General features: G+C 43.4%; 1 protein-coding gene across 2 annotated transcripts in view; it reads right to left on the reverse strand.

Moving 5' to 3' along the window:
* grm8a (glutamate receptor, metabotropic 8a) overlaps nucleotides 1-22217 on the reverse strand; it is a 175001-nt gene that overhangs the window by 151545 nt on the left and 1239 nt on the right. The window lies entirely within an intron of this gene.

A 22217-nucleotide genomic window follows, 5' to 3' on the forward strand; every position in this document is an offset into this window, starting at 1 on the left:
GCAGAAGTTGGTTTTGAACTTTTGACACAATAATACACGGTGCCACAAGGAATGAAATACTAGAAATATATTTTTGGGAGTAAAACTCCAGTTCTCATTATTTCTGGGGTGGCCAACCCGTGTTTTTGTCTTTCTGTACAGCGTGAGACTGGAAAAAAGCAAGTGCCATTCATTATCAAAGAAGATTCCTCATCCATCTCCTCATTTCATCTGCATTCTATAAACCGCCACCCACTGTGACGGATCATCTGCAGGCACCTGCCCTCTGTCAAGATCCTTCATGACCCCAGTGCGAGGAAGCGTGCGGGCCAAATAATCGCTGACTATTTCCACCCGGATCACCTGTTCCATAAATGGTCCTCTAGAGTGATGGAGGTAGTACAGGTCAATCAATATGCAAAAATACTGAAACCAACAGTTTATTTCCCCCGTGCAGTTGCCTCCAGCAACAGGCCATTTGTCCATCAAAGACCGACAAGGCAGTCGCCAAATCAAGCCGCATCCAAACCGCTACATTAATTACTTAGCTACATACTAAATGCATTATACTGCATTCATGCATTAGCATTTTGATAGCGCTGCACACACTAGAATGGATCTGCAGATGTGTAGATCAACCGTACATCCACAAATAATCATGTGTCCATTATATACACACCAACTGTAAAATAACTGTGGGTCAACTTAATGTGGATGTTGGGTATTCTGTCGCTATATGTTCTCTACCACTAATGGCAACAGCACATACAGATTACATTCTGATCACGGCTGTGAGAGTTATTAGATCTCTGATCCAGTTGAAATCTGTTCAGGCGACGCACCTTTTCTTTAGCTTCTCCTAAAAAAAAAGCCTTTAAAGGTTTGTCTCCCATTCGCCAAGGCCTGTCTATGCTCAGATAGTACTGCATCTCCTTCCGCTCCCATTATCTATAATTACCGGCTAGGCTGCCCACTCTTTATCACACACACAGAAAGAGGAGAGGTGTCCTGGTAGCCAACCACCCCCACAAACATATGTTTAATGTTCTGTCACAGGAAACAAGTGTTCTCAAAGCAGACACTCCCACACATATGAAAACATAGCGAATCCCACTACTGAAAAGCTGTGAACAGCTGTCATTCAACAGTAGTACCCAGCAGTCCAGTCATAGGTCATCTCCTACTGCAATGGAGATAGAAGAATCAATCAATCTATCACATTTATTTTATAAAGCCCTTTTTATATCAGCAGTTATAAATGCTTTTATAGACACCCAGCATAAAACCCCAAAGAGCAAGCAACAACAAGTAATGCACAACAGCTAGGAAAACTCCCCTGTAGTGTCCATAATTATGAAAAAACCTAGAGAGAACCCACTCTGAGGGGTGGCCAGTCCCCTTCTGGCTGTGCTGGGTGAAGATTATAAGAGTACATAATCTTATGGGCCAAGTGTTTGTGTTCTGTGTTGTTTTCCTTAGTGAGTGAGAAGAATTAACATACAGTACCGTGAACAGGTGGTATCAGGTTGTACTTCACCGCTATGCAGCATTCTGGGCACGACTGCTAGGAACTGGCTATGAACACTCGGAAATGGACTTCATCGTAATTCGTTGTATTTCTGAGTTCTCCTCTTTTTCTTACTCTTATTTATGTGGCGGATGCTCATATCAATAGCGGTTTACGGCAGCGAGGGCGTTGTTTTCAGGCGTGGTCATGGTCCTAGACCATGGGAATGAAACCCCCAACCCCAGAGCTGTAAGGACCATGACAGAACCCCACCATCTCACTCCATCCATCTCTCTCTTTCTCACTTTGTGGTCATGAGGTGTTTTAGGTACATACTTCCCAGGAAATCCAACAGGATTCCTTGTAAACAGCAGGGACAAATAATGGGCTTCGGGCCAAAAATATGCCATTGTTTTGCCGTGGCGGTGTAGAAACCGCAGCCGCGCCCCTGATGCAGCATAGTGGTGAAGTAGATGCTGATACCACTTGTTAACTGTATGTTAATTCATCTCACTTACTAAGGAAAACAACAGCATGGAAAACAAACACTCATCCAGGAATGGCAAGTGACAATTACACACACACACACACACACACACGATAATCAGCGTGTCTCTGATGTATAGCAAGCCAGGGAGGTGATGAGGTACAACTAATCAGCATCTCATTACAGCAGATTACAGGAAAGAACACAACTCCTCAGACAACGGCAACATGACACGCCCCCCGGGAACCCAAAGCAGCGTGTCCTCTGCAGGACACACCCACCGCACACACGGCGGAGACACACACACATCGAGGTAGCTGCAACACACTCAATACCGTGTTCTGATCCGTGAGTTATGGTCCATCCCACGCCCACGTTCAATCTAATCAGGCCCTCTCCTACCTCTTTCCCTGTCAGTAGATTGGAGAACTACACGACCCAAAGTTCCCTGGGAATGACCTGTTCTGTTGTGGTCACACTGAAGTGGAGGATAATCGACCAGCATTTTAGGGCAGACGTCAGAAGCACCTTTTATGTCCTTCCATCTCCCTCCTTCTCCCTCTTTTTTCCTCTCTCCTTCTTTCTCTCTCCCTCACTCCCTCCATTTCTCCCTGTGTCTACCTGATTTATTAGTCGCTGCACTAGGGGAGCAGAGGTAGCCGTCTCTGTCAGAGGATTTCATGCTTACAGGAACACAAGTGTCATTTGCCCGGACGAGCGGGGGGGGGGGGGCATTCCTTGTTCTTCAAAAATGGATTTCAAGCCTCATCTGCTCGTCCTGAATTCCCCAGTTCGCGCCTTAACACCCCTGAGAAAACACTTACAAAGTCACACACCCATGCCTGTCCATCTAAAGGGGTTGCTGTCATGATCAGCATCAAGTAGGGGGGTTAAAGGAAAGATGGAGAGCGAAAGAAGGAAAGAGACACAGCAAGTGAACGAGACAGACATAGAGATAGAGAGAGAGAATGGGGCAAACAGAGATATGGAAAGAGATAAGGAGAGACTGAGATAGAGAGAGGGACCAGGGGAGAATGACACAGACTGCTGGAGAGAAAGGTAAGGAGAAAGAGACACAAAGAGAGAACAGAAGGGAAGAAAGAAAAATGTGGAACACAAGAAGAGAGAAACATAGAACAGGAGGGTTCTCCATCAGTGCACCTCAATGTCCTCGTCTGTCTCCTTGACATGACAGGGCACCCCCCCCCGCCCCGACCCAGACGCACCTAAAACTTTATCACCCACTCCGCTGATTCCCCTAAAGCTTAACCACAGTGGCTGGGGCCTAATAAAACCCTCAAAACAACGGAAGCACTTCAGCTTCAAGCTATCCAGTCAGTTGAGGAAGACTCTGTCGAGGTAACAGCAACGACCCACTATAGACAACTCTTTACACAGGTGTGTGTGTGTGGGCGTGACCTGCATGCCAGGCAATAATGTGGCTTGGCGTGACCTACAGCAGTAGCCTGTTTTATGCCATCATCCAAGCCCGACTCTCCCCCTGGCTCATTCAGCATTCCCTTTAGGGCCTATCCGGGCACCGCGGTTTAACTACGGCCAATACCGTCGGATGGTCATAAATGGGGGGGCAAGTGAAGGGCAGATCTGTGAATAAACACACAGGCCCCAGGCACAGGGGAATTGAATATTCTAGTACATTTCAGGCAGCTTGGGGAAGGAATCAGTCTTCTGGTTTGGTTCCAGAGTGCTTTTCAAGATGCTCTAAGTACTGTATACTTAGTAGAGTAACTTTGTTCCCACAGGTAAAGGCTTCTCTGTCGGTTAAGTCATTGCATTAGACAAGGGAAAGAGTTGTGTCGACTTGGACTTCAAGTTCTGGGGAGGAAATGCCCACTGAGTAGGCCTGGAAAGCTAAAACAGAATGAATATTTCAGCAGATAAAAGGTTAAGCATCGTTTTCACATATCTATTTTCTTCCTCGCACAGGGATCCCATCAAGCTCAGTTGGTGGGGGCTTTGGATGAAAATTTAAATGATTCATATTAGATGAGAGGCCTGGGTGTCTTTCTTGCGTTTCTATTTTATTCTACCTCTTTTATTCTACCTCCCATCCCGAATTCGGGATTATGGCCTTGAGTCATTGCAGCTGCAGTGAGAGAGATGAGGAGAGAGAGAGAGAGACTGGGAGAAACAGAGATAGTCACAGAGATCGGGACATTTGTCCTCCGAAGCACATCCTGCCAAGTTGTTCTGCTTCTTATCACACTGCTCACTCAAGCAGGAAGTAGGCGAGAATCAACAATTTAGCTTGCAGGCACACGACCCTCCAGAGTATGACCTGTCCCACCATCCTCTGTCCCCAACCCAGAAGTTACTGCCAACCGCAGGATTCTCAGGTACGGTGTTGTATGCCACGACCAGAATAACAATCTGGATGCCTTAAACCAGCACTTCAATCTTTCTGAATGGAGAAACGTTTAAATAAATATTTGCCTCACTAGACCTCTATAGTTTTCAAATAAATACGCAAAGACACACACACACACAGACATCTGCCATTGAGCCAATTAGCGAGTTATAATTACAGCCACACAGGGAACGTGGAAATGACAGATCCTGCGACTATTTCACCAGGATCCATTTTTAACCTGAAACCACGTTTCTCCCAACACCGCCTGCCAACCGTTCTGTGTGTTGTTCCGAACGCCGCTAATGGTGGTTCCTCGCGCTCCAGTGAACAGCTCAGACGATGGAGGGATGGCGGGAAGACAGGAGAAGGGGAGGGGAGGGAGATGAGAGGACCGCGCGGCGCTACTCGAAAACGGATGGAACGCTTTGGCCTTCAGGACAGAAGGATGGCCTGGAGGAGGGACGGCGAGAAGGAGATAACATGACGCGTATAGGGAGAATTGAGCTCTGCAGATGGTGGAGGAGAGGAGAACCGTGACGCTCCGTGGGGAGCGCTGACACTCAGCCATGAGGGGAACGGAGGAAGAAGAGGAGAAAGGAGCGGGGAGGTGGGTTTTCAGTGAGCGGCAGTGGATGATCACTAAGATGCACTTCCTGTGAAGAGATGAGCCGATGCTCTCAAGACGACCGGCGCCCGCATGGGTGTGTGTGTGTGTGGTTGTGTGTGTGTGTGTGTGTGTTTGGCTGAGTATGTCACTGGTTCGTGCTGAAAAGTACTATATAAACAATTCATCAACCCATCGGCTTAACATGTACAGATAGCGAAGTGGGAATACAACATCACTGAAACACAGATGATGTCTGACCCAGAAATAACAACAGCCCAGACTTACAAAAACCCACACTTGAAAGGCTTTATTTGAATCCACAAATCTCATTTACATACAGATAGGATTCCAACATAACTAAGGTCGTTATGCGCATCTACACACAGGAAGCACCTTCTTCACCACAAAAGCAAGGCCTCCTGTGGCTGCTGACACAGAATGGTACTGTGCTAGCCTTTTTTGTCTTATGTAAGCCTACAATCTCACGCGTGGCCAGCCCGTGTATGTGGCCTACCCACCAGCAACACAGGCCTGCACCGGTATCCAAGGCAATGAGGCATGACAGGTAGAGCTTGATATTTCACTACATTGTCGAGGCCAAGTGACCCGCTCACTTCCTAAACAAACCCCTCCCCTGGCCTCCCCTGGTGTATCTGGTATACCGGAGTACACTTTGTCATGGACATCAAAACTGACTTTCCCCCACTCAGTAATGTTTATGTCTATGTCAATCTGTGTGGTTTGTGATTGTCAGAACTGCCCCAGCACCAAAGGATATACAGCTCCGGAAAAAATTAAGAGACCACTGCACCTTTTTCTTTCCTTTACAAAAAATGTGAAAAGGAACGTTTTGAGAGAGCAACAGAAGCGTCCAATTTGTAGTGGTCTCTTAATTTTAACCCTTTTGTTCTTCCCTCAGAACATTCCTTTTCAACTTTTTTGGAAAGAAAAGAAAAAGGTGCGGTGGTCTTTCCGGAGCTGTATTATAGCGAATCACAGAAATGTACATCAATGCTGATTCAGTAATCATTACATAGGACCTTAATGAATAGGTGCTAGTTTTATGTGATGTGATTTTATAATCAAGTATCAATTGGTTAATACACTTATTTTGATGTTTTCTATCATGTTATGACATGTATCTTTGCTAACATTAAAGTAAAATAGAGGGAGCATATTTAGATTTCTGAACCTAGACCTCCTATGTCACCTCTCATACAGCAACAATACAAAGTTGTGTAGCAATGTGTCCACACTGCAGTGATCCGTGGGGAAAATCTGCCGCAAAAGTGTTCCACTTAATTTCGGGAAGGTGACCGACAATTTCAAAAGAACTGTGTAGCTGATAATCTTGCGACAAGTATAGTCTCAATAAAAGAGGCCCAAAGCCAGAAAGGTTTGGGAATTCTGACTGGAAAATCTGTTTGGATGATGTTAAAATACTGAAAGTATGTTGAAAATTAGGTATTCAATACATAACACTTATCTTAAGCGTAACACCTAACCTTAACACTTAGCCTTAAACCTTACAATTTGAGTTATCGTTTCAACTACAGAAGTACATTTTCCCCTGGGCCAACTCTGAATATTGATATGAGCAGACAGATCATGCTGAAATATAATTTTTCAGTTGCTAAGCATTCCAAATGTAAGTACATTAGTGTGTCAGGAAGGACTCCATCATTCTTCTAAGGAATTGACAAAAGTAAAAATGTACAAAAGTACAGATAAAAGAAAGCAGGCCTATTTATATAAGTATTAATCTGGTGGACTAAAACTCTTAAATATGGAAGCTTTGAAACACTCAATACTACGAACATTATACAAATCCAAACGGGTTTTTGCAGCAGGCTACTAAGAGAGCCATATTCAGTGTTCAGAAAGGACTATGCTGCTATGCAGATTAAAACCAAGCACATTCTGTGGAATGAAAATGCATCCCTATTTGAAGAATCCTCCTTAATAAATCAGTATTACTGCGTTAACTACAACTCCAATTGTATATTTAACATATTAATAGAAGAAAGACATGGAAGAAATGTATGACACAGGCATTATCTTAAATATGGATGGTAAAATAATGTCTCACATGTCTTTAAATGGGTACCAAAAAGTATGTCCCATAGAAGGGTATATGGCAGCCATATCCCAACACTGAGGCAGTTCAGAAAAAAAAGACGGAATTGGTCTCTCTGCAACCAATCAAAAACCAGACATGGCTCAAAATGACTAATACAAACCATGAAGTAGGTTTACGAGTTTTATTTTACATCAAAAGCTTTGATAGCTATTCCATATCAAATTCAAGTTAGCTGAGCACAGATCTTTGATGTACCAACACCATGGCAACGGGTCTATAATATTATAGAGAATACTTGGGAAATGTTTTTATTCATGTAGGTTTGGATTTCTGTACCGAAAGAAGAGAAGAGAAAGAAAACAAAAAACATGGGGATAGGAATGATGCAAGACATCTTTTGTGAAGATCTACAATTTCAATAACTGAGCTAATTGACCCCCCTCCCAAAAAAAGTTTAGGGTTAGAATTTATTTGTGAGCTTTAGATTTAGGGTTGAAGTTTGGGTTTGGGAGGAAAAAAACGAAATGTCTGTGATAGGAATTGAAGTATTTTTGCATACATACATTTGTGTGTGGGATGAACATAAAGCTGACCACAGCAATTTGACCAGAGTGCCTGCAGCCATCAGGTCACTAAGCATTAGCCTACAATGGACAGAATGGTGCTGCTTTGATTTCGTCACTGTTGTGTCTGTGTCATAGCTAGTGTGTGTGTGTGTGTGTGTGTGTGTGTGTGTGTGTGTGTATGTGTCAGGCTTCATCTGTGTCACAGAGATGTGTTTTATTCCCACATCACTATCCGTACACATTAAGCGGATGGGTTGATGAATTGCTTATATGTCTCAATCCGAACCACAAACACACACACACACACACACACACACACACACACACCGGCCCTCTTGAAATGCCTGCTCATCCATATATGAACAGCATCATTTATACTAATGACTAAACTGTGTTCTGTCATGATGAAACATACAGCTGTCTTGGACCTAGGTTTAATGCTGCTGGCGCTGGGGGAAACAAGCTGAGGAGCTTGGCCATCAGTATTCCACCAGCCTTGATATGATTGACATTTCCCCTCTGCTTTTCGCCACAAAGCTAGAGGCTGTAAGAGAGGTGGCCCAAGCAAAGACTCAACATCTGTTCGCCAATATGCATATCCCACAAAAGGCTCTAAAGGACAGGAAGAAAACGGTTCCAGGGCGGATGAAGTGGATAAGCTTAAACACAGATACTGCCACAACGTCATCATCCTGAGACACAAATGTTTTGTGGATTTACACAGCTACAAGACTGACCCATCCGCTAAACATTCTAAACAGCGATGATGCTACAGTAAGAGCGGTAAATCAGAACTCCCCTCCAACTGGACTTCCTGAAGAGTACCTGAGGCCTCAGACACTGAGGAGGACTTGTTGGGTTTTATGAGGAACACTTATGTAAAATAGGACACTGGTGACCCAAGAAGTCTGACCCCTAGGACCTGTGCAACCGGACTGGAGAGGACCTCCGTTTGAAACGGACTGACACACAGACTTACCCAGTGACTGTCTCTGTTGCTTGGTGCAGACGCCTGTGTTGTTCTAGAGGGTTCCCCCATCTGACATCACCTCACTGCACTGAACTGCACTGACTACTCTCCCGGTCCATTCCTGAGCATTGTGCTAAGCTGGTTTCTCCGGTCCGTATGTGCCACTGCAGCATCGGTTTGAATCCAGTCTGGTGTTCTATCAGCTTAACCTCCTCGGGTTGATCCAGTCTGATGTTCTGTCAGCCTCAACTCCTCGGCTTGAAACCACTCTGGTGTTTTATCAGCCTAAAATCATTGGTTTGAATCCAGTTATGGTGTTCTGTCAGCCTAAACTCCTCGGCTTGAATCCAATCTTGTGTTCTATCAGCCTAAAATCATCGGTTTGAATCCCATCTGGTGTTTTATCAGCCTATAATTATCGGTTTGAATCCTGTCTGGTGTTCTATCAGCCTAAAATCATCGGTTTGAATCCTGTCTGGTGTTCTATCAGCCTAAACTCCTCGGGTTGATCCAGTCTGGTGTTTTGTCAGCCTAAAATCATCGGTTTGAATCCAGTCTGGTGTTCTGTCAGCTTAAACTCCTCAGTTTGAATCCAGTCTGGTGTTCTGTCAGCCTAAACTCCTCTATCTTTCTTCACTTTTTGTTCAAATATGTAATAAGCATGCCTGAAAAAAATTCGAAGTACTGTATATATAAAAAGAAGACAATTATTTGTGAGGAAATGTACTTTTGAGGTATCTTTACTCTTTTACTGAGATATGACAGTTGGCAGATTTTTCCACCACTGCCTGCAGTCCTTGGTGAATTAATGTTTATGTATGGGTGGAACCAGGGACAGACCATGCAGTCCCGGCGTTGTAAGTGCTACTCTCTCCCTGAGCCTTACAGACTCACATAATTGACTGAGTCTGGCCAGAACCCTGTGTGAAATGACATCCGCCGTCCACGTAATGCACTCCTTTTGGTCAAAGCTTAACCTCACGGGAGTTTTCTGAAACCTTCCAGTGTGAGTAGAGGATATCCACCCTAAGGGACAGCAGCCACCGTTCAGTTGAAGTCTTGCCCTCCCCTCCCAACCAAAGTAAGAATCTGCTAGCTCTTCCAGCTTTGCATAATCCAACAGGATGGAAGATTTCTGTCGCTCCGGTTCTCACTGCTGTGGCATCGACAGAGCCGAGAGAAAGCCGGACGGTTCCCAGATCAGCCACCCACGTATGCTCTGCCCTAATGAGAGCTCAGGCGAGAGCTTAGTCGCCAATCCAGAGACAGTTGTTAAACCCCTGCGGAGTTGACTCCCAGTGACGGCGGCCATATGCAATATCCTGAAATACAGAGTCATATGGAGTCATAACGGAACTGAGTGTAGACTTAAAAACCTGACAGGGTGGGCTAGACGGTCAATACTGAATTGAGAAGCAGAGTGAGAAACGGACAACAGAGGGAGAAGGAGAGGAGAAAATGACTGTAGAGAGGAATTGCGAGAGAGAAAACAAACATAGAAGGAGAGTAGCTAAGAGACTCGGGAGAGTGTTTTTTTCTGATGCCAGAACAGGGATTTTGGCAGAGAGGTGTGCAAGCTGGGTAAAGAGCTAGAGAGGAGCGTAGGTAGACGAGTTGAAAACAGACGCATTATCTATGCTTCTCAACAAGATGCCACTTAAGCCGAGACCCTAGGAAGAGACATCAGCATATATAACCAAGCAGTACGAAAATATCCATATCCAAAGAAAAGCTAAGCTCATCTCTCAATTCAATTTAATTAAAAGGATTTTTTGACATGGGGAAACATTAGATAACATTGCCAAAGAGAGTGGAAAATAAGCAATGTATAATAAATAACAGTAAAAAAATATTATTGAAATAATTACATTGAAATAAAAACAAGTAAACGTAATACAACTGGTCAGCGGGTTAAATGATTTACAATTTTGTAAAGTTTGGTAAATACAGTGCTCTAACAATGGTTAGGGGGTATGAATGACATGGGTAAATAATGTAAATTAACTGGTTGTGTGCAATGTTGTTTGTGCTTCCCTGGTTGCCCTTTTCTTTCGGCAACAGGTCGCAAATGCTGTTCCTGTGGTTGTACTTTATCAATTTTCGACATGATTTCATATCCATGAGCACATTTGAGACTCATATTTCAGACCCCAGGTAATTTGATCTAAGAGAATTATGAGTCTCAAATGTGCTCATGAATTGGTCAGGAGGTTAAGAAGTGCAGCTCTGTTTCCACCTCAATTTGTGGGCAGCACATAGCCTGTCCTCTCACTCTCCGTCTCCTACTGCACTTCTCATCTCTTTTTCTTGTCTCTTGTTTTCTCTCTGTCTCTCAATCTTTTCTGTGAGCCCCCTCACTCCAACTCTGTCTCTCTGTCTTTTCTGTTTCTCTGTCTCTCCATTTTTCTTTTTCTGTCACCCTCCCATCTCTTTACCGCTTCTCTCTCCGTTTCCCTCCCTACACCTTTCCCATTTCCTGGCTCTCTCTCTTATAGACTGCATTCTGATGGACGGGTGGGAGGGTGGGCTTCTTTATTTACACATCTGCTACTTTCACGTGGAGCAAAGAGCTGGTGCTGCACACATGTCTAACTCAACACCATCGCACCGACACAGACTTGGCCACGTGGCCTCCGTAGCAGTATCAGGTCAACGCCGCAATCACCACCACACAGCGACAAAACACCGCCCCGCGGAGAAATACCAACAGAGCGTGGCGGGGATAGACGACAAAGTGTGTGTTTAACCGCAACCCCAGAACAACAACGCGGAGGACACACTAGGCAGCGCCCAGCTATGGCCAAATCCGTCACACACTCCAGGCGCAGCTGTCTGTGTGTGCTATGTCACACACACAGATTTAAAACTTCACCTTCTGACCACAGTAACCGATGACAGTAAAACGTTTTACACCTGCCAACAGACCTGTGAAGACTTATACCTCATTATCCGAGAGCCCCTCGTCAAATTCATGCGGCGTCTCAGATCAGTACTCCCCAATCTCCAACTGAGATCTAAATTCAGTGTTGTACTTCCAGCTTCAACCACATCCTCAAAAGTTCTTAATATTGTTTTAATGATGTTTATTTCAATTACTACTAGCTAGCAGAACAAATTAAGGCAGCGTGCATAGAAATTAGGAAATCATCTCTGCCCTTGGGAATGTGACAGGTCGCTGGCGCGTGACAACTAAAATCCACTAAGGCATCTGTATACCCCTAGGGTCTGCTTCCTTACAACAGCCTAACCTCATAAAACACTGGATTTAGAAAAAAAGTTTTTTTCTCCACTGGCTTCAGGGATAGAAACACAGCTAAAACAAGCCATTCACCAAGCTGTTTCAAAGATTACTTGGACAAAATTCAAAATGTCTATGTAAAATATGTTTTGGAGTATTTATTTTTATGATTGTGGGGAGCAACTCGTCGAATTGAGAACAAGTTGAGGATAAAGCTGTTCTGAGCTCTTGGTGCAGCGTAAACCTCCCCAAAAGCGTAATACGTAAGACCAATCAGAGCTAAAACGCTCTTGTATCTCAGCTGCATCAGATAATGGGCTGTGTGCCTGAGTGTCAACTGTTTTGTCCCACCGACGCCTTGACAATCATTGTTTGGCCTGACTCAGTCAAAGGGCTAACAGGGTTAGGGTTAGAGTTAGTACAAAACATGTAGCCAATGAGATGTTTGGCCTGACTCAGTCAAAGGGCTAACAGGGTTAGGGTTAGAGTTAGAGTTAGTACAAAACATGTAGCCAATGAGATGGCCATATGACACTGGCATGAAGTGTGGGTTCAAACAAGGTTTGCCTTCTCATTGTGTACAACTGAAATTGAGGGTCGTTAACATTGTAACAAATTCCAAATCATTTCCATTTCCGAATGATTAACAGCAAGTCTTGCACGCTCTGAAGGGGGCATACCAAATGACATATTTCCCTAGAGTGCACTCATTTTGACCACAACACATATGGCTCTGGAAAATAAAGGGAACTGGGTGTCAATTGGGCTGAAAAACTAATTGAATAAGACGGAGGGGAAATGGTGCAAACAGAAACACAGATTTACTATCCAAATGTTTACCCCTCTGCTTGAAATATTGTGGATTTAGCTGAGGCTTGATTTTTATGAACACTCAACTTTTATAATTCGATAGACTGCTAATGCAGTTGCAGGTGAAGTGGAAATGGCCTGTGGGTAATTAAATAGGACACATAAAGTCCTATTAAAGGGAATGATTCTATCATCGAAGAGGCCCTTGGCAAGAAGAAGTGAGGCTGGTTGAGGATGCAGAAGGGATGCTTTACACCCTGGATATGTGTGTGTGTGTGTGTGTGTGTGTGCTTGCGCATGTGTGTGTTTGCACGTGTGTATCTGTGTGTGTGGGCATGTGTGAGTGAGTGTGTGTTGCGCCAACAGTGTGAAACTGATAATTAATTAGATTAGTCCCTTATGGAAAGGCTAAGTGGTCTCCTGGCGTTTCATTTTTCAATCCAATTAGAACCCGGTGTTATGAGAGGAAAAAGAATGTCCAACAGTGCAGACAGACCTACCGGGACAGAAGAACACAATCAATAAACCATTATTTAACATGATTCAGACCAAACAATGCTGTTATGTTGATATCAATTTTTACTGTGTGCATTTTAACATGAAATCAAGTCAACTTGAATACCTGGACACAAGAAACGTCTCAAAGGTATTTAAACTGGTTGCTGGTAGGCAATAGTATACAATCTAACAATTACTGAAATTATTGGAATACTTGGCCCCAGTGTTTTGCCTATTTCAAGAGAGAGAAAGAAACAGACAAAGACGGACAGAGACAAAGAGAGAGATAAAGGGCGACAAAAAAAAGAGACAAAGACAGACAGACTGCTGCTGTAATTCATAGAATCAGCTCACAGCATTTCTCTCCTGCCCTCTAAGACATATGAGAGAGAGAGAGAGAGAGAGAGAGAGAGAGATGAAGGGAGAGACAGAAAAGGAAAGTCGTCGCGAGATCAAAGGGCCGCAATGTCACCTCTCTGACGAGGGGGTACATGGAGATATGAAATGAATTAAAACAGAGATGGGAGTTTCAGCCAGTTATATGTTATTGTTTGTTACTGGGTCAGCCAGGTTGGGGCCAGACCAACAGTCGTCTCAGACCAATGTGTACACTGTCTTCTTAAGTGTCATTTTAAGATCTACACCTTGACATAAAAGCAATTTCTACCTCTTGTTTTATAGAAGTCTGCAAAAAGAGTGGAAATCTTTGGAGGCACATCCTCATTTACCCAGGCAAATAGCAGGAGAGCACAGAGGGAAGGCTGAGCTGTGAGCAGCTATTGATTAGCACTGCGGTGACACACAAACTTTCCCTAATGCACACACACACACACACACACGCACACAATGGTGCACTTGTTCTCGGTTGCTCTCTGTCAATCTCACTTTTTAATGGAATCATAGGGTGGCTGGCACACAACAGGACTTATATAGACCAAGATCTGAGACCAAGAAATTCCTTTCTTTCCCAACCGTCTCTACTCGTTTCTCTCACTTCCCCTCCTTCACTCTCTCCCTCTTAGGTAACCTGCTCTTAGGTAATGCCTCAATCAGTCACACAGGTCCCAACACTATCTAAAACCTAAGAGGTTCCCCATAGGAAAACCTTTTAGAAGAAAGGCCTTTAAAGCTCCTTCCAGAGAGTGTTGGACCTTAAGAGGGGTTGCCCTGCTCTGCCTTAAAGGCTAATCCACTCCATTCCGTATCCTCCTTCATCTTCCATGCATTATTAAAACAGACATCCCCAAAGAATGGCCAGTCATAAACACAACGACGTGTCCTCCCAGTCCTTTAGCAGACCTTATCTCCGCGTATCAATCCAACTAACCACTGAGGGAAAAGTATACAACAGAGGTTATAAAGTAAAAGAGAGATATAGGCTGGGGTGTGTGGATAAAGATGTTGACTGTTACATGAAAACCTATATTCACCGGAGATATAATCCCTTCAGGTAAGTTAGCAGGTGGCACCAGCCCAGGATCACACCAAAGAATATGAAGTAATTCAATGTGTAACAGACCACAGACCGTAACAATTTAAATGGTGTGATTAAAAACCAATTGTGTATTCACAGCAGGATTTTTCCAGAAATGTTTATGTGCAAACTAAACCAATGACTATAATAAAACGGATAGATGGACAGTAATTGTAATATAAATGGTTAGACCATCGCTACAGTAATGTAGAGTATACATATATAGTGGGGAGAACAAGTATTTGATACACTGCCGATTATGCAGGTTTTCCCACTTACAAAGCTTGTCTGTCATTTTTATCCTAGGTATTTAAAAATCATACAATGTGATTTTCTGGATAAAAATTACAGACCTCTACATGCTTTGTAAGTTGGAAAACCTGTAAATTCAGCAGTGTATCTAATACTTGTTCTCCCCACTGTATATGTATACCGATCAGCCTTAACATTAAGACCACTGACAGGTGAAGTGAATAACACTGATAATCTCGTTATCATGGCACCTGTCAGTGGGTGGGATATATTAGGCAGCAACTGAACATTCTGTCCTCAAATTTGATGTGTTAGAAGCAGGAAACGCTTGGGCAAGCGTAAGGATCTGAGCAACTTTGACAAGGGCCAAATTGTGATGGCTAGATCTCCAAAACTGCAGCCCTTGTGGGGTTTTCCCAGTCTGCAGTGGTCAGTACCTATCAAAAGTGGTCCAAGGAATGAAAAGTGGTGAACCAGTGACAGGGTCATGGGCAGCAAAGGCTCATTGTTGCACGTGGGGAGCAAAGGCTGGCCCGTGTGGTCCAATCCAACAGATGAGCTACTGTAGCTCAAACTGCTGAAAAAGTTAATGCTGGTACTGATCGAAAGATGTCAGAACACACAGTGCAATGCAGTTTGTTGCGTCTGAGGCTGTGTAGCAACAGGCCAGTCAGGGTGTCCATGCTGACCCGTCCACTGCCAAAAGTGCCTACAATGGGCACGTGAGCATCAGAACTGGACCACGGAGCAATGGAAGAAGGTGGCCTGGTCTGATGAATCACATTTTCTTTAACATCCCCTGGATGGCCGGGTGAGTGTGCGTCGCTTACCTGGCGAACACATGGCACCAGGATGCACTATGGGAAGAAGGCAAGCCGGCGGGGGCAGTGGGATGCTTTGGGCAATGTTCTGCAGGAAACAGAATGGGTCCTGCCATTCAGGTGGATGTTACTTTGACACGTACCGCCTACCTGAGCATTGTTGCAGATCATATGCACCCTTTCATGGCAACAGTATTCCCTGATGGGTTTGGCTTCTTTCAGCAGGATAATGCGCCGTGCCACAAAGCAAAAATGGTTCCAATCGAGCATTTGTGGTATGTGCTGGACAAACAAGTCCGATCCATGGATGTCCCACCTCGCAACTTACATGGATATGCTGCTAACGTCTTGGTGCCCAATAGCACAGCACACCTTCAGAGGTCTAGTGGAGTCCATGCCTCGATGGGTCAGGGCTGGTGGTCATAATGTTATGGCTGATCGGTGTATATATACACACTTCCATTCAAACGTTTGGCGTCACTTAGAAATGTCTTAGTTTTTTAAGGAAAAGCAACTTTTCTTGTCCAGTAAAATAACATCAAAGTGATCAGAAGAACAGTGTAGACATTGTTAATGTTGTAAATGATGATTGTAGCTGAAAATGGCCGATTTTAATGGAATATCTACACAGACGTACAGAGGCCCATTATCAGCAACCATCACTCCAGTGTTGTGTTTGCTAATCCAACTTAATCATTTTAAAAGGCTAATTGATCATTAGAAAACACTTTTGCAATTATGTTAGCACAGCTGAATTATGCTGTGCTGAATAAAGCAGCAATAAAACTGGGTTTCTTTACACTAGTTGAGTATCTGAAGCATCAGCAATTGCGGGTTTGATTACAGGTAACAAATAACTTTTTCCGGATTTTTTTCTGACAAAAATTAAGGCTTTTCCATGCGAGAAATGGAAGATTTCATACACGGCTGTATACTACTCCCTTCACAGAACAGCACAAACTGGCTCTAACCAGAAAAGAAAGAGATTTAAAGAGATCTTGAAGAAGGAAGGCTATCACTCACATTTTGCAATGTCATGCAAACCCTGTGGACAACGTTTGATTGGAGCCAATTTCCTCCTACAACAAGACAATAACACAAAGCACAGCACCAAATAATCCATGAACTATTAAGGGAAGAAGCAGACAGATGGCATTCGTTAGTGGAGTGTCATCAGAACTCAACCCTATTGAGCATTTGTGGGACCAGTATGGTACATAAAAAGTGCCCATCAAGCCCATCCTACTTGTGGGAGATACTTCAGGAAGCATGGGGTAAAATCTCTTCAGATTATCTCAACAAATTGACAAATAGAATGCGAAAGGTCTGCAAGGTTGTAATTGCTGCAAATGGAGGATTCTTTAACGAAAACAAAATATGAAGGACACAATTATTATTTCAATTAGAAATCATTATTTCTAACCTTGTCAATTACTAGATTTCATGGAAAAAAAGGACATTTCTGTGACCCCCAAACAGTTGTGTATTCATGAAAATGCCCTGCAAGGATCTCCTAATTTTGAGGCCTTGTATCTAAAATGTCCGTTCAAACGTGAGTTATCCCTATAAAGCTGCTTTTTCGATGGTCCTCATATAAGCTGTGTTAGACGAGTATTCTCTATATTTACTCATTAAATAGTCACTACACTTATCTACCTTTTACTTCAACATTTACATTTTGTTCTGTGCAGTTAGAACCTCATTGCTGAACCCAGAACCGTAAGGTACTATGGCCGCTTCCAACATAAAAACAGATTTACATATCTAAGGATTATGATACTCTCATGGTGAAGCTCTTATTGAGTTATGAAAGAGAATTCACTACAAAACAGTTCTGAGATCTGGTACGTGAAATCTTTGACGCTCAAACCTCATTACTATGCTTTGCGAAGATAGGCCAGGGGTTCCCAAGATTTCTTCCCCTGGGTCCCTTTTGTTCACCTTTCAACAAAATCACTTCCAAAGAGAAGTCCAATATCTTTGACTACTCAACTTCAAAAGGTTGCAGCTTGGCTTCTAAATGTCATAGAAAAACTGCCCTTAGCATTTTACAGCTTGTATTCTAGCATAAACAATTTCAAAACTACAAGTCGTTAGAGATCTGATTAACAGAATTGGGAGTTATAAAAAAGACATTTAAAAAATATGTTCACCTAGAACGGTCTGGCGCGCCCTGTATACAGTTTGCAACAATAATTGCCTCCCCCAGGTCAGGAGCATTTTATGTGTATTTGAAATAATTTTAGGAATACATGCATGAACAGTCGTATGGATGTCAACCAAAACAAATTTGTATGTAATTATCACCAGTCAACTGCATTACACTTCAAATGGCTTCATCAACCACCACCGATTGTCAATGTACTCTCTTTAACCATAGCATTGGATGTTTTCAAGAGAATGTTTTTCCCACAGTTGAGTATCAAAATGTTGCCGCACATTGCAATTCCTTGCCACTACACCATGCACTCAAAGGAGCAACTTAAAGCAGCTTAATACAGCACAAAGCAGTAAACAGAAACTTTCCACTAACTGTCTGATTGACCATTCGTTTTGACGTAATTTATATACTTTGGAATTGTTGAAACAATATTTAATCAAGTTGTCCCAAATGTAAACAGTCCCATTCCAATTTAAGAATGGAAATCTAATCCTGATTACAAACATGTTTATGTAATCTGGGCTGATAACATGTACTTCTTTGTTTTTATAATCTGATTACTCAATCCTTTTACAAGTAATCCGTTACTATCCAACTCCCACATACACATAGACTTCCTGAATGTGTCGTCGTGCCTGTATTATTATGTAGGTAAATGGGTTCTGAGAAAACAGCAGTGCCGTTCAGCCATTTCTTTTTTTATTTCTATTGATTTTAGTCCAATAGTAGACGCTCTTATCCAGAGCGACTCCCAGCAATGAGTGCAGATGTTTCCATACTTACTGCAGACCACCATTTAACATCTATTTAAGTATTCACAGCCTACAGGAAAGATGTTTTTTATCAGGCTCTCTTGTTCCTCTTTCACTAATGTTATTTCTATGTCTCCCTGTCGCACTTTAATGAATAATGTGAGGATGCTGTAACATGTAAAAGTGGCTCCCTCTGGGCTGGGACAAGAAAGGACAGATTATCTAATTTTTCTCGTTTATTTTCCACTTTCAACCCTGTCGTTCCTCTCTTTCTCGCTCCCCATTTTCTTACAGACACTTTGACGCCCACTGCACAAAAGCTGGGTCAAATACATAATTCGAATAGTTCGAAATACCAAATAAAGTGAGATGCACTCATCACACGCAGCGAGGCCCTGCCCAACTCTTATCCCCCACCAATTACTGTTCAGCAACAGAAAAGAAAGCTGGTTTTCATGCCATGGAAACACATTCACTTTAGCTTTGTATACCAGATCCATATTCACTGTCACACAATCAGCAGGTACAGGTCTTAGAGATTCATAGCATGATATTTATGACCCATGAATACATCCAACCTGTAAGCCTCAGTTCTCCCATACGTATGACTATTTTTGCTTCTTTGATTACCGACACGAATATACAATATAATGAGCCACCGGAATCTTTCTCAGACTTAAGTCTTGAATGAACTGTTATGCAGTGTGTTGCTTTGACAGACGGTTGGTTATAAGAAGTCTGGCGAGTCATTTTCAGCCAAACACCAGATTTCACACCACCACTTCTCAACCCTCGGGGGCCTCCTCAGAGCCAGGTGACAAGTTTCAGAGAACGCACACAAACCGTGAACACTCCTCTGAGACACTTTAAAAGCGCGCACATCTAACTAACGCATGCCAAGTACAGTCTTTAGACACATTTTATAAACACACACACACACACAAAGCTAGCACATGAACCCCAGACAGAATCATGACAGTAAAATGTTTTTCCACTAACACTTATTAAACTCCTCTCCTCTCTTTTCACAGTTTTTAAAGCCAGTCCATAGATACTGAGCAAAGATCTACGTTAGTGGGTGCAAACGAGTGAAGTTGTTTTTTGGAGCAGCAGACACCTCTGGGAAACAGCAGTCCCAATCCCTTTCAAAAAGGGGCGATAGCTGAGTTTGGTTCTATTTGCTTTTTGCCTTTTGTTGTCAAACCTCCCTAACAAAACCTAGCAAGCCAGCTAGCATTTTCAGTCTCTCAAAAATTTAACTTAGCAAATATTTGTACACTCGACAGTTCAAGAGTTCAAAGCTTTTGAAGAGGAACTGGCATCAGCACTCAACTTGAAAATAGAATTCACTCACTAACCTGTGTGTGTGTTCATCACTGTAATGTGTGTTGCACGAGTGTGATGTCACAGGGTTTCATTTGAGCAGCATCAGCACGTCACCCTGGCTGAAAATAATTTCACACAGAGAATGGCCTATCAGTTCTGTCTCTTTGGTGTGGAGGCCATATTGTTTAAAACATGCTGAGAGAGTCTAGTTCCATATCTCAAAGGGCACATTGCCCAATATATGTATGCTTTTGTGAGGTGAGAACCCCAGGCTTCATTTTCAGCTGCTTCAGTTCTTTAACATGAAGCAAGCCAACAGCATGAGAGAATATTTCTCTCCCCCTTCCTAACTCCTATTATTTCATAGTGGAACATGCATTGATTTGCATAAATTAGCATATTCTACCAGCAGTCCAATCACATCCTCAGAAGCCTCCTAGCCTTTAGTCGGTATAAATGTTACTCTGGCCTGTAAATCTCTCAATGCAGATGGAAAAACTGTCATGGCCACTTTCTCCATTCTATGTTACAAGTGTTTGTTAATTACAGTACAATCTAATTGGTTCTCCTCTCGTAGTGTAATTGGAGCGACACAATTGATTAATAATTTGCTGAGCGCTGTGTTTGAAACAATCCTCTTTTATCATCGCGTTCTTAGCTCAGCTACAGATTGCAGCGCGTTCCGGGGGCCTGAAAAACAATTTCGGTCTCACCAATTTGATTCTCAGTAAGACTCTGTGAAGTGATCGCTCATTTACATTCCTCAACCCTCATCCCTTTTGTCCAACTGGGAGAAGAGAGACTCGTGGATAGACCAGGAAACCAAGCTCCAACAACAAAGCAGCAATCTTCTCAAACAGTTACACAGTAACCCAGGCAGGTTGCATTACACGCCGTGGAGGATGACGCGACTCAAAACGACATATTGCTGGGGTTTTGCGTAATCTAGGATATTTTCATTGTGAGTTTCCACACATTCCCGTTCCCTCTGAGATCTCTTCAGGTGACTTGGTTGATACATGTCGACCCAAAGCTCTGTCAACCGGTCACACGTCCGCAAGTTGAAATTTGACAAAAAGCGGAGGTTGTCTCAGGTGGTTGAAGAAGTGATCCAGAGCCCCATTGATCTATAATCAACGGTATAATTACCAACCTCATCCCACTGGGGCCTCTGGATCGATACCAACCCAGCCATGCACGCAGGACCAGGCCAAGCCTGGTTAACCCATCTTAAAAGGGTCAGCGAAGGAAGGACCCAGTCGGATGAAGTCCACCCCCAGCAGGAAGGATTACTGGAAGGAAACTGCTGTGTGTCTGGGATATCCCGGGGGGACAATACATATGCAACCGCCATCTTGGAACTACCAGGGGTGTATATATTTGTCCTGAACAAAAGGTTTGAGTGACGATAACACTTCGCCAAGCAGAACAAGACAAGGAACGGACAGTGACAGTTTTGAAACTACAAATATTTGGTTTTGCGGGAATTCATATAGCCCTGCATCTCTCCAGTGGGAGAAACTGCTATCATTATCCAAGACATGATCCTCCATCCATCCTTCATTTTGGATCTAAAACCTTCCAGTTTCCACTGCAACTGGCATCTCCTGCTGAGGTTCACCACGCCGATGCATCCGCTAGGGGACTCGGAGGGCTCGAGTGGGGCCATGCCACCCAGTGTGTTCATGACGTCTACGCCAACATGCGGTTTTCAGGCCGTAACACACACTCCATTATTCATGAGACATGAAGCAGTCAAATTAGCATCTCCACTGCAATACGATATGGAGCACAATCCATCCTTTTACACACACACACAGAGAGAGAGAGAGAGACAGACAAATAAATGACACACAGATACGCTACAATGAATCAAAACACACGCAGACACACACTCATACCCACACGACTACCAATCCGCTGCTCTAAATCCTATCAGAGGAATGAGAGCTAGGCCCTGCGACCCGAACACACGGCCCTGTGTGTGCCGAATCCATGACAGATCCCTGCCTAAATCATGCAGGTTTAGCATGCAGCTCAGCCGCTCACAGAGCCAGTCTACAGATATGGGAGGAAAACAAGAAATACGAGAGACGGAGAAACAGACAGCAAGAGTAAGAGAGACAAAGCAAGATAAAGGTAGAGAGGAGCTAGAGAAGGTGAGATAGAAAGGGAGACATGGAGAAGACTGAAAGAGAGACGAGACCGAGAAAAGAAAGAGAGACGTGTCATTAGGAGACTCATATCTGAACACATTGATCAACCTTGTTGAACTAATGACGGTGGCACACACTTGTGCTCATTTAGACACACACAGA

This window comes from Esox lucius, chromosome 23 (genome assembly GCF_011004845.1).
Source record: "Esox lucius isolate fEsoLuc1 chromosome 23, fEsoLuc1.pri, whole genome shotgun sequence".
Taxonomy (NCBI): domain Eukaryota; kingdom Metazoa; phylum Chordata; class Actinopteri; order Esociformes; family Esocidae; genus Esox; species Esox lucius.